The following is a 21,456-nucleotide window of genomic DNA, read 5'->3' as shown; positions in this document are numbered from 1 at the left end:
CTCTTCCACTTACCACCCTTATGAATACTTGGAAGTTGTTATCTAGGTTCCTGTAAGTCCTCTTTTGTCTAGGTAAGCATCATTAAGTCTTTCAACCAACCCTTGGATGGCACAAATTTGAGACCTTTACTCATCCCAGACATCTTCTTATGGATATAGTTCAGCTATTCAACCCTCCAGACTATGGAAGGTAACCAATCCTCCATGTGCAGCCTGGCCAGAGCAGAAAACAACAGGACTATGATTGTCCTTACTCTGGATGTTGTGCTACTACTAATGACCCCTAAGTCATGTCACATGCATTGAATGTGTGGTCCACTAAGAAACCCAACTTTTTTTCAGATGAACTATGCCAACACCATGACAAGGAGTGGTAGTGGTAGGGAGAATGAGGACTGTGAACTAAATCAACAATACTGTCCAAGTACCTAATGAGCTCTAGCCTACCCAAAGGCAGCAACAAGAGAAAAGGAAACAAACTTTTAGCTTCCTTCCCTCTCTACTGCTTGCCCTGAGCTGGTGAAGCTTATGATGTAGTGGGCACTGGCCTCAATTAAATATTGATCTAGAAATATGAGAAGAAAATGGAACATCACTATGAATTAGAATTATGGAAAACTCTAAATGACACTCCATCCACTCCATGCTGAAGATCTTTCCTTCAATATGAGCAATGCTCTATATTTATATTGTCCAGTCAATCTACACCATGGCTAAGCAATTCACTTTAAAAAGTTGGAAAGGGGAAATATTCATAGTTACTCTGTGGATGGCTCTGCTCAAAACAGGAGAATCAGGGGAGGAAGTTGGGGAGCAGTTTTAAGTCTCCTCAGCACCTGGAGAGTCATAGAAGTCACAATGGAAAAAAAACTGGGCCTGTGGGACACAAAAATGAAGTCATGACTTTCTCCAAGGAAAAGTATGTGGAAGAAAGTGGTCCTGTTCTCTTCTTTCTCCCATAAAATTTTCATGAGCTTCCAATTCAGTCCTACTCCACTCTAATTTCCTCCACAAATGTAATATTGGTCCCACATTGCTTCACTAATCCTAGAATGCTCCCAGGTTGTAGTCACTTTGGAAAATGTTGATCTGAGAGCAGAGTGACCATTCTATCTGTGGTTTGCTTGGACAACAGAAGCAATTGTTCTTCTCTTTCTCTCCTTTCTTCTATCTCTCCCTCCTCTCTGCCTCTCTCTCATCCTACAGTGAGTTATGTTCAGAAACCCCTTTACTTCACTTGGTGATCTCATCAACTCCCCTGGATTTAATTACCATTTCTATGCTGATAATTCTCAAATTTACCTTTTCTGCCTCAATCTCTCTATTGACCTCTGACCTTGCATCTCCAGCTGCCTTTCAATCTCCAGCTGCCTTTCAAACATCTTGAATTGGGTATCAGGTAGACATCTGAAACTCAACATGCATAAAACAGAACTCATTTTCTTTCCCCCTAAACCCCATCATCCCCTCAAATTTTCCTATTACAGTCCTCCCAGGCCTCAGACCCCAAACTAGGAGTCATCCTGGACTCCTCATGTTCTTTCATCACCCCTATCCAAGCTGTTGCCAAAGCTTGTCGATTTCCCCTTTGCAATATCTTTCCAATAAGCCTTTTTCTCTCCTCTAACACTGCCCCCACCCTGGCACAGGCTCTCATCACCTCCTGCCTAGACTATTGCAATAGCCTGTGGGTGGGTCCACCTGTCTCAAGTTTTTCCTCATTCCAATCCATCCACCATTCAGTCAACAAAGTGATTTTCCTAAAGCCCAGGTTCAATTATGTCTCTTCCTTACTTAATAAACATTAATGACTTTCTATTGCCTCTGAGATCAAATACAATAACCCCTGTCTGCCATTCAAAGCCTTTTATTACCTAACTCCCTCCTGCCTTTCCAAAATGGAAAAAAAAATCAGAAACAAAGCTGAACTCTATTGATTGGTAACTGGCGAAATAAATTATGGTGTTTGTACAAAATAGAATATTATTACACCTTAAGAAATAACAAATATGAAGAATTCAGAGAAATCTGAAATGCAGGGGTCTTATGAATTGATACAGATTGATGAATAACAAAATACTAAGTGACTTATTCTTCCATCCTTTCAGTTGCATCTGACTCTTTGCCACACCATTTGGGGTTTTCTTGGCAAAGATACTGGAGTGGTTTGTCATTTCCTTCTCCAGCTCATTTTCTAGATGAGGAAACTGAGGCAAATGAGTTTAAGTGACTTGCCCAAGATGACATAACTCATAAGTGTCTGACGATGAATTTGAACTTGGGTCTTCCTGACTCCAGGCCTGGTGTCCTTTACACTATGTCACCTCACTGCCTACAAATGAAAACAATACTAAAAAAGCATTTATTTCGCATTAAATGTTACTATTGATCATAATCCCATAGAATAATGAAATGTACTTTTTCATCTTGGTAGAGTAGTAAGGTACTATGTGATAAGAATATTGCATATACTGTCAAAAGTGATCACTTTATGGGCTAGTTTTGTATACTTGTTTTTCTTTGTTTTAAGGAAGGGCTTTGTGAGAGAGTGGATGTGGTGGGAAATGATTATAGTGTAAAAAACAAAACCAAGAAGCAGCAATAAAACTTTAATAATTGTAGTTGTATAAACATAGAGGTCAATGAGTAAATGAATCAAATCACCTCCATCTCATTTAAAGCAGGGGTCAAGACTCTAAGCCTTACTAAATGTATCAGCTGAGAATTGGTCTTGTTTGTTTCCTAGGTGTGAACAAAGCCAGACAGCCTCCTGGGATGAATCAAAGACATTCCAATTAGGTGTCCTCAGTGAATTTGTTCACCTTGGTTGAGCAATTTGCTTATGATCTAAGGAACTCACCAGATATAAAAGGAGAAGAGAGTTCAGAGCAGAGGGAGATTTGGGGAAGGACTGGGAATACCAAGGCCAAGCTAGAAAGACTCAAATACAGAAAGAGAAAAAAGAATTGAGCAATATCAGAGAAGGGAGGGATCAAGGAAGACCACTGACCCTTCAGACATCTCACAGCAGAAGACATAATCAGTTGTACCCACCTCTTCAAGGATTGGGAGAAGTTCAAACAAAAGTCATCTTTTCCCTGGACTAATTCACCTTGTGCTAGTCTATTAATAGACAAATAACCTCTGCTGCTTCTTTAGCTAAATATTGCCAGTGACCTGAATTTTGTTCAATCACAAAGAGGAAGAGAGGGAATAAGCATTAATGTAGCACCTACTTTATGCCAGGTTTTAATTCTTATAATAATCCTATTAGGGAGGAGCTGTTATTACCAGTTTACAGTTGAGGAAACTGAGGTAAACAGGGATTAAATGACCTGCCCAAAGTCATACAGATAGTAAGTGTCTAAGGCTACATTGGCACTCAGACTTCCTAAGTGGTCCCAGAATCTATCCATTGTGTCACCCAAGAGTTAAGGGTTAGTTAGGGATAAATATAAATATGAATTAAGACAGAGATCCAAACTCCTGCCTAAATCAAAGGCATTTTCTTAACTAGAGTGATTGTAATGATATTTTCAAATTTTCATTTAATATAACATCCTTTAAAAAAGTAGAGGAGGGCACCATATAAACCCTGAGTGGCCTTTATACAAGTTAATTACCATAATAGTATTGCAATAACAATAATAGTCCTCTTGAATCCTGGAGTCACTTGGATCCAATTTGGAGATCTGAACAAGGCTGGTTTCCTATATATACCATGCCATGGGCTCTCATATACTTGTATAAGTTGAGATTTGGGGTGCTTCTCAAAACTATTGATTTGCATACACAAATAAAACATTTAATTCAGAAATTCTTACCCTTTGGTCAGTATATCTAAAAAAAAAAAGCTTTATAGGATTGTTTCCTATAATTGTCTTTGTAATTCTATTTATTTCATTTTATCCACTTAAAAAACATTCTAGGAAAGGTTCAGGATTCATCAAACTTTTCAAAGGATCCATAAACTTAAAAAAATGTCAAGTTAGTTAGTTTTTAGTTAGTCTAGTTAGATTTTAAAAACAAATGACTACAAACCACTATTCCAAGAGTCAAGTTGCTTGTTCCTTTTCCTGAATACCTGTTCATTTCTGCCAAACCCATTAATAACCAGTCACAGCCCTCTAAGACACCTTACCCAAATGGCCATAGGCACAGTCCTAGTTTCTCTTCTATACTGTAAGCAGTACAGGGGTAGAGGACATGCATAGGGGTAAGGATGGAAAGTCCTTATTGTAATGCCTATAATAAAGTATAACAGCCCTCCAGAAAGCATTCTGGCCTCCCCTAGCTGGATAGTGTATCTTTGGCTCAAGCTGGCACCAAGAAAGAAGAGGATTCTTTTAGGTTGGGAAAGAAGGGAGACTTTCATCGCTCTCTATCAAGTCTGAGGCCAAACTATAAACTTTAGCCTGACATTCAAGGCTCACCATCAGTTGGTTGTTAACCTACCTATCCAACTTTACCTTTCAATATTGTTTTCATGGATTTGTGCTATAAGTCAATCTGGCCTCTTTCTTGTGTCCAATACCAACCATTTTCATATCTCCTCCACATTTTTCTTTGCCCATAATGGGTCCTATAATTCCCCACGGGGGTGGTGGTAGGGGGTTAGAGAGATAATATCTCTAATGGCTAAGTAATTGCTAAATATGTGAGGCATCTAGGTAGTACACTGGATAAAATGTTGGGCCAGAAGAACTGAGTTTGAATTCGATCTCATAGATATTGACTGTGTCACCCAGGATAAGTCACTCAACATTTGTCTCAGTTTCCTCAACTTTAAAATGAGGATGATAATAATAGTACCTATCTTCCAGGATGTTGTGATGATCAAATGAGATATTGGTAAAGCATTCAACACATAGTGCAAACTTAATAAATAATTTGTTCCCTTCCTCAATCCTTAGTGTAGCCCAACTAGTCAGGGAGTTTACCATAGCATTGAGCGAGGGAAAATGGAATTATAAGTTAGGGAGGGAAGGACAGCTGAAATTATGAGAATGGGAGAGGATTCCAGGGTTTTCTCTATACTTCATGCCTCTGAGAGATCTTAACATTATTTGCTTCTCTATCTGTAGCCAACACCTACTCACACATTGTGTGTGTGTGTGTGTGTGTGTGTGTGTGTGTGTGTGTGTATCTGCCTGTCTGCCTATCTGCCTGTCTGTCTGTTATCATTGTCCTTTTTTTATGGCTTTCCATCTATTTTTCGCTCTTCCCTTCTCTTTCTCCCATCTCTCTCCTCTATTTCTGTTTCTCTCTCTTCTCCCTCTTTCTCCCAGTCCCCTTCTGTCTTTCTATCTTTCTCCCCTCTCTCTCTTCTTCTTCCTCCCTCTCCTGATCTCTCTCTCCTTCTCTCTTCCTCTCCCTCTGTCTCTTTCTATCATTGTCTTTGCCTCTCACCATACACTCTCACACTCTCTCATATTCCTCTTCTCCTTATCCCTGTCCCTCTCCTTTCCTCTCTCTTCCTCCCTCCCTCTTCCTTTCCCTCTCTTTTTCTCTCTCTCCCTCCTCTCTCCTTTCCTCCCCTCTCAATTTCTCTGTCTCTCTGTCTCCCCTTTGTCTCTGTCTCTCTTGCCCTCCCCTCTCTCTCAATCTGTCTGTCTGTCTCTCTGTTTCTCTTTGTCTCTCTCCCTCCCCCTCTCTCCCTCTCCCCTTCTCCTTCCCTCTCTCCCTCCCCTCTCTATCTCTCTGTCTCTCCCATTTTCTTTGTGGCTGTCTCACACCTTCCCTTCCACCCTCTCTCTCCCTCCCTCCCTTCTCTCTCAATCTCTCTCTCTGCCTCTCTTTCTCTGTCTGCTTCTCTCTTTTTCTCCTTATCTCCCTCTCTGTCTCTGTCTCTGTCTCTGTCTCTTCCTCCCTCCCTCCCCCCTCTCTCTCTCTCAATCTCTCTGTCTGTCTCCTCTAAATCTCTCTGTCTGTCTCCCCTTGGTCTCTCTCTTTGTGTCTCTGTCTCTCTCCCTACCCTCTCTCTCAATGTGTCTGTCTGTCTGTCTCTGTGTCTCTCTTTGTCTTTCTCAGTCTCTGTCTCCCTCGCTCTCTCTCCCTCTCAGTCTTCCTTTCTCCCTTTCTCCCCTCTATCTCAATCTCTTTGTCTCTCTCTCACACTCTCTCTGTCTCTCCCTCCCTCTCCCTCTCTTTTTCTCCTTCCCCCCTCCCTCCCCTCTCTCTATCTCTGTCTCTCTCTGCCTTACTCTCTCTGTGTCTGTCTCTCTCTGTCTCTCAGTCTGTCTGTCTGTCTGTCTGTCTCTCTCTCTCCTCTTCCCCCCTTCTCATTTTGTCCTCTTCTCTATCTCTCCACCTTTGTCTCTTCCTCTCTTATTTTGCTCTCTCTCTCTTTCTTTCTTTCTCCCTGACCTTCCTGTCTCTCCTCTATTCCTGTTTCTTTATCTCCAGGGCTCCTGGTTCTGAGTTATGGAACTGGGAGGGTGACCACTAAAGGCATTGGAAGGGAGGGGCTGCTTTGTGGAGGGACTGAGAGAAGTTGCAAGGTTAGACTTCCCCTTTTTTTCTCTTCCACAGACAGACCTTTTAGAAGTCTCTCCACTGACTGTGGCTCATTGCTCTCCCAGCCCAGCAGGTGCCCAAAGGAAGAGCCCCAGTTTCCATGGCAACGCTCCTGGGCGTCACCTCCTTCCTATCCCTATCCTTCTCTTAAGAGGCACTAAATGGGGAAACAATAGACTTTGTTGCTCTTTACATTCTGCTGTGCTGTGAGCAGGGTGGATAGGTGTGTGTATGTTTGGGAGAGAATGTTTGATAGAGAAAATAGGGCAAGTGTAAGAAGTCCAGAAAATCTGGATAAATGAGCTCTGCTCTGTGAAACTGAAACCCTGATTTTGACAAAACCATTTTATTACAGTCCCTTCAATTCAGTGTCCAAAATCTGTATCAGAGAATAGTTTTTTCTTCATTATTTAAATATGGGCATTAAATTATTATTATAGCTTTAGAACTAAAAAGGACCTTACGTATCACCTGGTCTATGAATTAGTACCCTTTATTTTACAGATGAGAATACTAAGACTCTGGCAAGAAAATCACTTGACCAAGATCATGGAGAAAGTAAGTGATTGATCTAGGATCTAAACTGAGGTCCTTTGTTTCCATATTCAAGGGTCTTTCTAAGAATCATTCATGTTTCCTAGACCATCTCTACTGAAAAGACATGGATCAGAAAGTGGAGATCATAATAGGAGATAAGGAATCTGGTTTCTTGCTTTTAGCACCAATTATATATATATAACTCTGGCCAAGTAAAATTCAGTTCTCTAAGTTTTGGTTTTCTCATCTATAACCCTTTTCCTACTACATTCACAAGGCTATTGTTAGGATCAAGTGCCTGTATCTTATTAAAATGTCACCTATGATGATTATTATGAAATCATGCCCTTAGTATAATATGATAACCTTAGTATGGTTAATAGATTCATAAGACCTCAACATGATCCTCAGTTTTGCTCTTTAAAAACTATATAAGAGGAAAAAATGAAGGAACAAGGGGAGGAAGGAAAGAAGGAACAAATGAATAAACAAATGAACAAATGAAATATGGATGGAAAAGAGGAAGGAAATAAGGAAGGAACCGAGGATGGAAAGAAGAAAAGAAGGAAGGAAAGGAGGAAGGAAGAAGGAAAGAAGGAAGTAAAAGAAGGAAGGAGAGTAGGCAGGAGAATAGGAAGGAAGAAGGGAGGGAAGGAAGGTACTATTTTAAAAATTATTTCTATAATTTATATGTATAAATGTTTATATATATTTACAAATTATACTTATTGCATAACTACTATGTGCCAGGCACTGTGCTAAGCACTTGACAAATATTATCTCTTTGATTTTCACAGTAACCTTGAGATAAAGGTTCTACTATTATTTATATTTTATAGTTCAGGAAAATGAGGCAGGAAAAGGTTAAACAATTTGCCCAAGATCATACATCAAGCAGTTGGTTTACTTTGCTTGACCTCAGTATGCTCATCTGTCAAATGAAGGATTTGGACCAGAAGATCATTTCTTCTAAGTTAAGATTTATTATCTCTTCTAAGATCTGAGCTCCCCCTTCCCAATTAGGAAATATAACTTTTATCTTCATTTTCCCCTACATTTTATCAGTTCCTTCAAATTTCATCTCCCCCAGGAAGCCTTTCCAGATTACTTCTGTCTACATTGCTCTTTCTATCCTTCAAACAGTGTCAGAACAACAAACTTTAGTATTTGGTTCAATATAATCTAATGTGACTTGTTCATTACTTCATAATTGTTCACCTTATTTCTACAACTAGAAAATAAGCTAAAATAACATTGTGTAGTTGAATGAATTCTGAGTTGAGAATTAGAAGAAATGGGTCCAAATACTTCCTTCTCTGCCTACTCAATATCAGGGTGACCTTGGCTAAGTCACTTCTTGCTGGGCTCTGGTTTCCTTCTATGTAATTAGAGGGCATTGGACTAGATGGGCTCTGAACTCCCTTTCAGCTCAAAATCTTTGATCCTCAGATGAATTCCTACCTCTGATCCTTGAGGGCAATGGCTACATCTTTTTTCTCATAATAGGAAAGCTAATATCTTTTGACTGCCTTGCTCTCTTCCTACACCTAGTAAAAGCCTAGGAAAATAAAAGAGATGCAGAAAATGTCTGAGGAACTAGAGAATTCTAGAAAATTGAGAGGAGGCTACACATACTGAGACCATTTCAGGGGCCTGGTAGGGAGTGGAAAAGATTCTAAAGCTTCCAAAGTTGTGATGTGAGCATAGACACATATAGGCATGGAGAGGACCAGATTTGCTGACTGAACAGAGTGGATGTCATTTGCAGCTTATGCTAGATAAAAGTGCTATAAAATGGGAAATTATCATTATTATTATTATCATTAATAATAAAAATGACTGTGGGATACAAGGTATTTCCCCAGCATGTTTGGGAGGCTGGCCCAACTTTATTAAATCAGTCAGCACCAGAGATATGCAGATTATCTGGCAAGTGCTGAGGAGGCAGCCTCAATAACTTCAGTCTGAATTAGGAAGCCTGATGGTCTGAATGGACCATTACCAGCAGGTGGTCAAAGAATAAGACCTCCTCCCCTGAAGGACAGGACCAATTTATATCCATAGGGACAGAAGACAAGCAGTTAGTTAGAAGACAAATAAAAACTCTTCATCTGGAAGAGAGAATCAGTCAAAGATATCTCCGGTTAGAAGAATTGGATTATCCAGTTTATCCTTCTCTGTCCCTACAGAATAACCCCCCAAAAAACAAAAGCAGGGTCTTCCCATAAAAGCAGTACTTATGGGTACAGAAGTATGCCACATGGAAAGAATATGGGACTTTGACTCAGAAAATATGGCTGCAATACTGGTGGCCACCATGACAGGAACCAGAGAAACAGACAGTGATGAGGCTCTAGAGTCTGGCAAAATAGATGGAAAGGTAAGGAGAGCCCCCGCCTTTCCAGTTTTCTTATATTTTACTCCTTTCTGTTCCGATCCTTTCCTTTACTACCAGATTACATTGCCTACCTACAGGGCCTGGAACATCATCTCCATTGCCTTTGTACTCATCTGTCCCCCTTGCCTAGAATGCTTGGTTTTCTTGCTTCTACTTCTTGGTTATTCTGACTTGCTTCATGAGTCAGTTCTGCTCTAAATTGCAAGAGGGCTTTCCTAGTCCCTCAGCTCTTAGCACCTTCATTTCTCATATTGTTGCTGCTGTTGTCCTGGGCGGTGAGTTGGCACCATGGATAGAGTACCAGGTCTGAAGTCAGGAAGACCACTCTTCAAGTATGGTCTCTGACACTTACTAGTTGTGTGGTCCTGGGCAAGTTACTTCACCCCATCTGCCTCAGTTTCCTCATCCATAAAATGAAGTGAAAAAGGAAATGGCAAACCACTCCAGTATCTTTGCCAAGAAAAAAAATCTCAACTGGAACTATGAAGAGTCAGAAATGACTGAGCAACATATAAGATGTAGACAGATATAGGTTCTTTTATCTATTTTGTCTGGATCTTGTATGTATCTAGTTATTTATATTTTGTTTCTTCTTGTAGAATCTCTGTTCCTTGAGGATAGAGATGTAATAAAGTAAGTACTTAATAACTTAAGGTGGTTATTCTTCAATATAACATATGTCACATATATCTACTTAGACCAATGAGTTCTTATTCTTGCTGTTATGAAAATGCAACAAAAATAATAATATTGGCTATAGTGTTAATGGTTATTAATGCTTTAATGTTACCCTTGACAAGTAATATTTGTCTATTTATAAAATAGAGTCTTGAATGCTATACTTCAAAGATGACTTGGCCTCCTCCTTGACTGGAATTAGGTATTTACTGAAGATGGGATTTCTGCTCAGATACATTTTGTGGTAGATGGTCTCTCTGGTCCTTTCCAACTCTTGAGATTCTGTGATCTTCCCAAGGTTTACCAACCCAGCTATGTCACTCTTCTGTTTAGAAAATGTTCACAATTCTATTGTAGTCAATTGTTTCAGTAGTGACTGGCTCTTTATGTCCCCATTTAGGGTTTTCCTGGCAAAGATACTGGCGTAGTTTTCCATTTCTCTCTCTAGTTCATTTGACAGATGAGGAAACTGAGGTGAAATGAGTTAAGTAACTTGTCCAGGGATACAAATTGGATTGACTTTTTATCCCAGAATACTAACCTTTCCCTGTCCTGTACCTTTGGGAACATTATATTCTAGCAAAAGAATGGATTCCATTTCCTTACCCTTGCTTATTCAAATCACTTCTTCCTTTAAGATCTAGTCCACATGAAGCATTTCTTGTTCCCAAAGATATACATGATCTCTCCTTCTTTGCATTTCTCATGTTACTGTAACGCTTCTTTTATTAGCATTACTATGAAGGATAGGTGGAACAGCAATACCATTACATTGCCTATGTATTTCCTATATATTCACATTATTTATGTGATTCCACAACTTTCCAAGACTTTGAACCTAAGAATTTCCTTCCATCAAGAAGTCACCCAAAGAAGACAGAAGAAAGCCACCTGGATAGATGGAAAAGAGGGAGATCTAAATGTTACACTTCCAACAACAACAAAACAAAAAAAATAAGAAAGAAAGAAAGAAAGAAAGAAAGAAAGAAAGAAAGAAAGAAAGAAAGAAAGAAAGAAAGAAAGAAAGAAAGAAAGAAAGAAAGAAAGAAAGAAAGAAAGAAAGAAAGAAAGAAAGAAAGAAAGAAAGAAAGAAAGAAAGAAAGAAAGAAAGAAAGAAAGAAAGAAAGAAAGAAAGAAAGAAAGAGAGTAGAGATAAGTAAGTATGACCATGGAGAAGGAAGGCATGGGGAAACTCAGTAGGGTAGGCTAGACTAGAACAAATTAGAGTGAAAAACTGACCAGGAACTACCTGTTGCTGTGTTTGATGAGATGATCACAATCTAATGAACATTTGTCTTACCCCTGTTTTCTTGGAGTTTTGCCTGGAAATAATTCCAGCACCCCTTTATTGAATACAGTCATTTACAATGATTTTTATCCAAGCCAATAAGTTAATAGCTTGGGATGAGAGAAGTAGTTAGGGGAAAAGGGAATTAGGGATAGGTGGTGAATGGAGTAGAGACAGAATTTTTGTCATTTTTGTAATCTCTGAGAGATCTATAACCCAGAATTCTTTTGAACACAGGCAAGAGAAATTCAATGAGGAAATGTAGCAATAAGAGGTAGTAACAGGAAGAGGTAGAAGTGGGTGTATTTGTTAAGGTAACCAAACCCTGCACAATGAACCCAGCCAATGGCCCTCTTAATTACACTGCTAGCTGAGGACCTTTTCGGTATATTTCCCATATTCTAACTTTCATTCTATCCTCTAGATCTTTATCCTTTCCAACGTAGTAGGTTATAAACTCCTTGTGGACTAATAATATAGTAGGGCAGTAGATTCTATCTATCATCTTTGTCATTTTAGCATCTAGTGGGAATATAATAAGTATTTGTTGCATTGTGATGGTAAGAAGCCAAGATCAGTAAGAGAAGTTATAGCTTAATAGATGTTCTCTTTGAAACTTTTAGGGATAATACTTGTCAATTAGGCCTAGATGTTTTGAAAAAGGCTGTTTAGAGCATCAAAAAAGGAAGTTTCAAGGGGATAGCAATTCATCAAACACAATGATTAGGGAGAAGAGTTCAAGCCAACCAAAGAAAGTAAGTGAGAGAGTAGAACAGGCTGATCCCTATATGTACCACCCTTGCCGTCACACCAGAGATTTATCAGTCTTTATGAGTGGTTTCTCACAAAAACTGGAAAAAGAATATGGAGCCTGGCTGACAGGAATATCATTCCTCAGCTAATTCTATTTCTTACTGTATACCATGAAATGGGACTTGACAATACCTATCATTCTTATATGGGTTCAAGTAGAATGAGCCAGTTTTCATATGGCCTGGTCACCCTGGATAAGACAAAGATACCTCCAGGACACAATAAATTGAGAACACCATGGATACACAGAAGTTTGGGCAGACATTGACAGACAATCTCTGCTCCCTGTGGCATTCAGCAGTATAAATCATCTGATAGATATTAACGCAAATCAGAAAGTGCAGGCAGAGCTGGGATTGGGGATGGGAATGGTCAGCAACTACATCGTGTATAAACAGAGTCAGTCCTCACACATGCATGACGGTGGTGGGACATATTGATCAGAAAGTTTCCCTCATCAATTTGTATAAATCCTTTGAAGACAATTCTTGATTGTGTCTTAGTACCATAGGTCCCGATTGGCTTCTAGTGATTGAGATGATTGGCTAGCTAGGATGCATGAAGATGCTTTTGTCATAGAAGCTGTCCCCTTTCATTGTTCTAAAAAGGCAAGGGAAAAAATCACTTTCAGCTTTTTAACTAGTTCATAAACAGACCAACATAAAGCATCGTGTAAACTTGCATTGGAGGCAGAGGAGTCTGATGGGGAGATGCAGGAAACCTACGTACCTTCACCAGCTTTTCACATTAGAAACTTTTCATGGTTGCCTTAGATTGACAGAATTCCTGAAAAAAGCCTATGACAGAAGTAAGCATGCTCTTACTTACATGCCTTGAGGGGGCACAATGTTTCTGAGCCCCAATCTCTTGTGTAGAAGATGAGATCTCAGTTCCCTAGTAGTCTGGTTAGGCTTTGTCTGGAGATGCCCTGTTCAGTGCTAGTCTTGAGAATTTGATCCTTAGGTAACCTAAAGTTTGTTCCCAAGTTCAAAGGTTTAGGCATCATGCTTTTAAAAAAAGAAGGGGATTTACTGAACAGTATTACCTCTTGAAGAAAGCTGATGAGCCACATGGTTTCTAAGAAGTGTCATTTTTTTGTAGCAGAAATCCATACCAATGGTGAGAAAGGGAGAAAAGAATGGGAAAGAAATTTAGACTTTGAACTCAACTGACATAATAGTGAGTTATTCAGACAGTGGAATTTTGATGAAAAAAAGAATTATCTCCCCCAATTGACAAATGGTCAAAGAATAAAGGCATTTTTTTATTTTAAAAATTAAAAGATAAAGAAATCAAAGCTTTCAATAATCATAAAAAATGTTCTAAATCTTCTTTAGAGAAATGCAAATTAAAACAACTCTGAGGTATCATCTCACACCTATCAGATTGGTCAATATGAAAGTAAAGAAAAATGATGAACTTTGGAGGGGATGTGGCAAAATCAGGACATTAATGCCTTATTGGTGATTTGGAACTATGCCCAAAGGGTTATAAAACTGTACATTCCCTTTGATCCTGTAACTCCACTACTTGGTCTATATTCCAAAGAGATTTTTTTAAAACATTATTTTATTTGGTCATTTTCATACGTTGTTCATTGGAAACATAATTTTCTTTTCCTCTCCCCCAACCCCACCCCACCCCTTCCCTAGCCAAAGCAATTCATCTGGGTATCACATGTGTCCTTGCTCTGAACCCATTTCCTTGTTGTTGGTATTTGCATTAGGGCTCTCATTTAGTGTCTCTCCTCGATCATGTCCCCTCAACCTCTGTAGTCAAGCAGTTGCTTTTCATTGGTGTTTTTACTCCCTCAGTTTGTCCTCTGCTTGAGGAGAGTTTTTTTTTCTCGTAGATGGCTGCAGGTTGTTCAAGGACATTGTAAAGTCATTACTGGAGAAGTCCATTACGTTCTCTTGTACCACAATGTGTCAGTCTCTGTGTACAATGTTCTCCTGGTTCTGCTCCTCTCACTCTGCATCACTTCCTGGAGGTTGTTCCAGTTCACATGGAATTTCTCCACTTTATTATTTCTTTTAGCACCAAAGAGATTTTTTTAAAGGGGAAAGGACCTATTTGTACAAAAATATTTGTAATAACTTTTGTTGTAGTGTCAAAAAATTGGAAATTGAGGGGATGCCCATCAATTGGAGAATGGCTGAATGAATTGTGGTATATGATGGTGATGGAATAGTATTAGAATTGTACTCTAAGAAATGAGGAAGAGGATGATTTTAGAAAAAAAAGCTACAAAGACCAACATAAACAGATGCAGAGTCACACAAGAAGAACCAGGAGAACATGGTACATAATAGCAGCAATATTATATGATGATCAACTGAAAGATTTAACTCCTCTCAGCAATACAATTATCCAAGACAATTCTGAGGGACTTATGACAAAGAATGCTATCCACTTCCAGAGAAAAAAAATGTTGGAGTCAGAATGAAGATCAAAGAATATGATTTTTCACTTTAGTTCATTTGAGTTTTTATTTGGGGATTTTTTTATATGACTTCATTCTTACAACAATGATCAATATCATAGGAATCAATGGAAGTATGTTTTACATGAATAATGTAAAACCCATATCCAATTGCTTACCATGGTGGGGAAGGAAGGAAGGAAGGGAGGGTGACAATTTGGATCTTATAATTTCAGAAAATGTATATTAAAATTGTTATTACATGAAATTGGGAAAATAAAATACTTTTAAGAAAAGAAAACAGAAAACTGTATATACTCTTTGATCCGAATAAATAAAGTTAACCATCAAAAAAAAAAGAAAGAATAAGGAACTGAGACCCAGGCCTGGAGTTCATATCTGACCTCAGACACTTCCTAATTGTATGACTGTTGGCAAGTCACTTAACTCCCATTCCCTAGACCTTGCCAACATAGTATTAATTCTAAGACAGAAGGTAAGAATTTTGAAAAAAAAAGTAATTACTCAATCTATATGCTTTGGATATGTAGTTCTAGGTTTAATCTAACAAGATTTCATTATTATGGTTCAGATTTCCTCTTTGAGGACCTTTTTGGTCTGGGTTCTGGAACACCACAGAACCTAATTGAGTACTCTCCTGCAAATGCCCACAGAGGTGCAACCATGCCACATAAGGGCCAGTAGCCAGGGCCAGACAGAACAAATACTGAGGGAAGAAGGAAAGAGATCTCAGATTAACACAGCTGGAGTTATTGGAAAGTCTCCATTCAATCCTTTACAATCCCACACAACAGTACCCCAGTACTAAATATAGTGTAGACATTTAAAAAAGGTTTCTTCTCTAACTCAGCTATGGGCAAAGCCACCAAAACATACTCTAGCATATGGTCACAACATCTAATTGTTAATATCACCCTTTCTTATGCCACCCCCCAATCTATTTATTTGGAAATTGAGGCCATGGGCTCTTGGTATTCTTAATGAAAATGTCTGTCTAAATGAAAAAAAAAATATATATATATACTATATCTTTTTCATTATATCTGGTCTCAGATACTTACTAGCTGTGTGACCCTAGACAAATTATGTAAACCCTGTCTCAGTTTCCTAGAATGGGGATAATAGCACACAGTTCTCGGGGTTGTTGTAAAGATCAAATAAAATAATATTAGCACAGTGCTTGGCACATAGGAAATGCTTAATAAACATTTGTTTTTCCCCCTTTCAGGGAATTAGAGCTACTGGCGCTTTTCTTTTACTTATATTCTATGTTTTCCTATTATTTGCCCTATATCTCTATAAGCTGAAACATTACAAGTTGCTCCATTGTTGTTGTAGGAGTTCTGGAGGACAAACAGGTTTTTGGAAAAGAGTGAATTTTCCAGAACCAAGGTAGAGTTAAGTTGATAAAATACACAAACATTTATTAACACTTGATATTTTCAGGCACTGTGCTAAGTGCTAGGAATACAAAGAAGGTAAAAAACTAGTTCTTGCCTTTAAGGAACATACATTCTAACAGGGGAGAGACAACATACAAACAGCTACACACACACACACACACACACACACACACACACACACACACACAAAGGTTTCTACAGGATAAATTGGAGATAATCTCAGAGTGGAGGTAACAGCAGTAAGAAGGATCTGAAAGGCTTTTTGGGGAAGAAGGGAAGTTTTTAGCTGAGTCAAAGCCAAATGGAAGAAGTGAAGAGGGAGAACATTCCAGCACTGGGGATACACACTGAAAATGCACAGAGCTGGGAAACTTGGTGTAATAGCTAGAATGATGGACTTGGGGTCAGGAGGATCTGAATTTGAATTCCACCTCTGACACTAGCTGTGGGACCCTGAGTAAGGGGGAAGATGACACATAAAAAAGAGCTGAAAAAGGAGGGTTGGAAGTGCAGGGAAGACAGACATGGTGTCAAAGACTACAAAGTCAGGATTATAGCTGAGAGTAATGAAAGTTGGCCAGCCTTATCTCCTCCCTAAAATTGAGGCCCCAGAAAAAACTCAACAATGGAAAAATGAGAATACCATGTTGAAAAGACATTCCTGTGTGAGATGGCCATAAGGGAAGATAGAAGTTCCAGGGGGAGGAGGTTCCAAGTGTTGAGGAAAGTTCTAGAATTATATTGTAACTGAAGCATTGTAATGAAGTACAGAAAATCATCAGTACATTCAGGAGTGACATTAGGAAGGGGTCTTCAAAAAGAGATTTGTTGTTCCTCAATACTTATAGTCTTACTCTTTCCACCTCCACCCCTATTAGGCACAGGGCAATGTTTTTATTTCTTATACTATAGAAATTGTTTAAGCTTACAAGACATAAAAGACACAAATGTAGGCACGAGCAAATTAAAAAAAAACAACAACAACATAAAAGATTCAAAATGCCCATTACATCCATTATGTTCCCCTTAGGAAAAAAGGGGCAATTTTCTAGAACTATTCATGGATTTCTTTTTCACCTCAATCTGAGAAACTCATAAGAATTATCATGGAAAGTTGACAAGGCCAAATCTCCAGGGCAATCAAAGTATGGTTTTCTTAATTATTTAGGTTCTCAACAATCCTGTGGGCAGTTTTCTCCTCTAGGAACTGTTCTTATGGAATTCTACCCCCTCCCTACTTTTGAGTTGATGTCTGAGTTCCAAACTCATGAACTCTGCACCCACAAGATAGTGACCAAGGTTGGAAATGTTCATTTCTCAGAATTACTCAGGTGATGACATCCTCATAAAAAGAAATGTGATAGGAGAAAATAACCAGAGACTTGACGTTTGATCTAAGGCTCATGGAAGCAAGCACATGTCTCCCATTGCCATCTCCTTCTACTTCAAGACACCATTGCCAATGAGGGTATGAGGAAAGAAATCTCACCTTCCACTTACTAGAAACTCAAAAGAGATTAAAATAATCATATGATAAAGGAGAAAGGTGCAAAAGTGGTATCACATTGTTTCCTAAAATGAAATACTAAGATGTCATTGGAGCATTTGGTATTTATGGAAACTCTGGTCCTGACCCCAATTCTCACAATATTTTCAATGTACTCTAGATAAACTTTGCCCTCTCTTTGGAACCTCTTCATTCTTCCAAGAATATCTGAAATGAAGAGTAGTAGATGGTGGAACCAAGATGGCAAATTAGAAGCAGTAAAAGTTCAAACCACCATAAGAATCATCTCCAACCAACCTTAAAATAATGACTCAAAATTAATACTGGAGTGAAAGAATCAACAAGGAGATGGAGTGAAGCAACTTTCATGCAGAGAACAACTTGAAAGGTAGGCAAAGGGGGTCTGGTTCACTGGGCTGAGAGAAGGGCACAGCCAGAGGGGGTTTATGTCAGGTGCTAGACCTCCTATGTCAGGAGGACCCCAGGACAGATCAAGTCCCTGTTCAGGTGCCATGTGTCAGGTGCTGAATACAACTGAGTGTGAGAGGGCCAGGTGAAAAGAAGAGCCTGGCATCACAACTGTAGAGAAAGAGACAGATCACACAAGGACCAGCTTAGGTGGTAGGAAAATAGAGACAGGGAGAGAGAAATGGCAGGCTCCATGTAATTGGGAGAGATGCTGAGGGAGAGTAATGAACACACAGTACAACAAAGAGTGCTGTGGATAAACTCCAATTATTATGAAAGAGAGGAAGATTTTTATAGAGAGTAAAATGTTAAGCATTACATCATTCTTAGGGGGTGTTACTTTCCCACAAATTGTTGTTTATGGAAATGACTTCACACAAGAACATTACCAGAGTTTCTTTACAAACAAAAACAAGTTGAGAAAGAATAAGCCTAATCTATCCTACATAATTTGGTAGAGGGAAAGTCTAGTTCTGTTTTTGATGTTATGGCTGTTCCTCAAACAAGGAAGGACCCAGGGTTTCATGATGATCATATTGGGGTAGGATGATCAAGGGGTTCAGCCTTGATAACAGTTTTGCAGCTGTGAGAAATTTGAGCCTTGCCAGGAATCTCAAGCTTACAGGACATGGTTTTTTAATGGCTGTTTTTTCCTCAGAGGACTTGATCTGTCTTTGGGTCCTCCACAAGTATACACCAAGGAGTACTGGTATAAGCCAAATGCAGCCACCCACACCCACTCTGCCTCGATTTTCAGGTTTTGAACCTAGACCCAAGCCAGTGTCCAGACTCTGAGACTTTGCCTAAGCCAAAAGCAGAGCAACTTCACATGCAACACTTAAAGTTCCAAGCAGTAGCCCAAGCCTGCTGTGAAGTCTGGAATCGCAATGTGAGATAATATGTGTAGTATACCTAATCTGTGTAAGCCTAGAGCAAGTCTCACCCAAGTGAGGCAGTCTGTGCCATATTCCTGACCTATTTAGGCCCAGAGAGAAGCCAACAGCCCCAGCATAAGACAGGTAACAGCCTGTGTGAGCCCAGATCGAGCAATGCCCTACCAAAACCCAAGAGTTGAAGATTCCAGGGTTCAAAGTATGCCAACCTGATCAAGCCAAGAGTGAGATCAAAAGCCCTAGACTTTGAGCTACAACATAGGGTAACTCATAGTGCTCTGAGCTCTGCAAGATATTAGCAGTCTCAGCTTGTAACTGAATCAACAATGAGAGGTGGTTTTCAGAGCTCCCAGTCCACAGGCCATCATACCACCTTGGAAGAATTGAAACTTGCCAAAACACAGAAATAGAGCTAAGGGCAGCAAAAAGGAAAAACTGGGGTTTAAGAGAGTGCCATCTCTACCCTAAGAATGAGCCAACCTTTAATATAAAAGTGAAAGACAAGAAAAAGACTGGGGAAATCAACAAAAATCAAAAAAAGAAAAGAAAAAAGAAAAACCTAACTATAGTGGAGAGAAAGAAGGGCAAAGCACAGACACAAAAGGGGAAAGCACAGACATAAAAGGCAAAGCACAGACACAAAAGGTGAAAGCAAAACAAATACAGGTAAATCATGAATTGGTCTCAGGTTCTAGAAGATCTCAAAAAGAATTTCAAAAATTAATTAAGAGAGGCAGCAGAAAAGTGGGGAAGAGAAATGAAAGCAATGGGAAAATAAAATAACAGCAGAAAAGGCTAACTGAAAAAAAAAGAGTTAAAAAGCCTATGGGAGAAAATCATTTCTTAACAATTAAAATTGGGCAATTAGAAGCTAATGACTTCATGAGATATCAAGAAACAATAAAAACAAAATCAAAAGAATAAATAAAACCAACAGAAGAAAATGTGAAATTTCTCATTAAAAAATTACCTGAAAATAGATTCAGGAGAGACAATTTAAAAATTATTGGACTATATGAAAGTCATGATAATAATAATAATAAAAAGCCTGGACATAATAATATAAGAAATATCAAGAAAACTGCCTAGATATTCTTGAATAATAGAGCAAAATAGAAATTGATAGAATGCATATATCACTTCTGGAAATAAATCCCTAAATGACAGCTTCCAGGAATATTATAGCTAAACTGTTACCTAAGCCAGGAAGAGAAAAAAAAGGGGGGGGGGGAAATGCAGGTTAATTTCATTAATGAATCATAGATGCAAAATTTTTAAATAAAACATTAACAATGAGACCATGGCAATATGTCACAAGGATTATTCACTATGACCAGGTGAGATTTATACCTGGAATGCAGGGCTGGTTTAATATTAGAAAAACAAACCATAAAATTGACCATATCAATAACCAAACTAATAGAAACCACATAATTATCTCAATAGATGCAAAAAAAAAAGCCTTTGACAAAATAGAACACCTATTCCTATTAAAAACACTAGAAAGCATAGGAATAAATTGGTCATTCCTTAAAATGATAAGGAGTATCTACCTAAATCTATCAGTAAGTATCATCCCAATAAGATCAGAGTGAAACAAGAACGGCCATTATCATCACTATTAAAATGCTAGCTTCAGCAGTAAGAAAGGAAATAGAAATTGGAGGAATTAAAGTATGCAATGATATGATGGTATATTTAGAGAATTAAACAAAACATAGTTGAAATAATTGATAAATTTAGCAAAGTTGCAGTATACAAAATAAATGCACATAAATCAGCAGCATTTCTATATATCATAAACAAAATTCAACAAGCAATAGAAAGAAAAATTCCATTTAAAAAAGCTCTAGACAATATGAATCTACTTGCCAAGACAAATACAAGAATTATATAATCATAATTACAAAATATTTTCCACACAAATAAAGTCAGATCTAAACAATGGAAAAATATTAATTGTTCATGAGTAGGCTGAACTAATATAATAAAAGTTACAAATCTACCCAAATTAATTTACTTATTCAGTGCCATTCCAATCAAACTATCAAATAATTGTTGTATAGAACTAGAAAAAATAAAAACAAAATTCATCTGGAAGAACAAAAGGTCAAGAATATCAAGGGAAATAACAGGGAAAAAAATGAAGGAACGTGACCCAGCACTATCAGAGCTTAAACTGTACTATAAAGCAGTAATCATCAATCAAAACAGTCTGGTATTGGGGGCAGCCATATGGCTCAGTGGTTTGAGAGTCAGGCCTAGAGAGAGGAGGTCCTAGGTTCAAATCTGGTCTGAGACACTCCCTAGCTATGTGACCCTGGACAAGTCACTTAAAGCACCATTGCCTAGCCCTTACCACTCTTCTGTCTTAGAACCAATATTGGTTCTAAGACAGAAGTAAGGGTTTAAAAAAAAGAAAGTCTGGTACTGGCTAAGAAATAGAATGGTGGATCAATAGAATAGATCAGATAAACAATATACAGGGGTAAATAACCTTAGCAAACTAGAG

General features: G+C 38.5%; 1 long non-coding RNA gene across 2 annotated transcripts in view; it reads left to right on the top strand.

Annotated features, from left to right (window-relative positions):
- Positions 1 to 21,456, top strand: part of LOC130456543 (uncharacterized) — a 71,087-nt gene that overhangs the window by 21,809 nt on the left and 27,822 nt on the right. For both annotated transcript variants that reach the window (XR_008915569.1, XR_008915570.1), the window contains exon 2: positions 17,744 to 17,971. This is a non-coding gene — a long non-coding RNA (uncharacterized LOC130456543). The remainder of the gene's footprint in view (positions 1 to 17,743; positions 17,972 to 21,456) is intronic.

The sequence above is a fragment of the Monodelphis domestica genome, chromosome 1, assembly GCF_027887165.1.
Source record: "Monodelphis domestica isolate mMonDom1 chromosome 1, mMonDom1.pri, whole genome shotgun sequence".
NCBI lineage: Eukaryota > Metazoa > Chordata > Mammalia > Didelphimorphia > Didelphidae > Monodelphis > Monodelphis domestica.
This window is presented reverse-complemented; position numbering and strand designations above follow the sequence as displayed.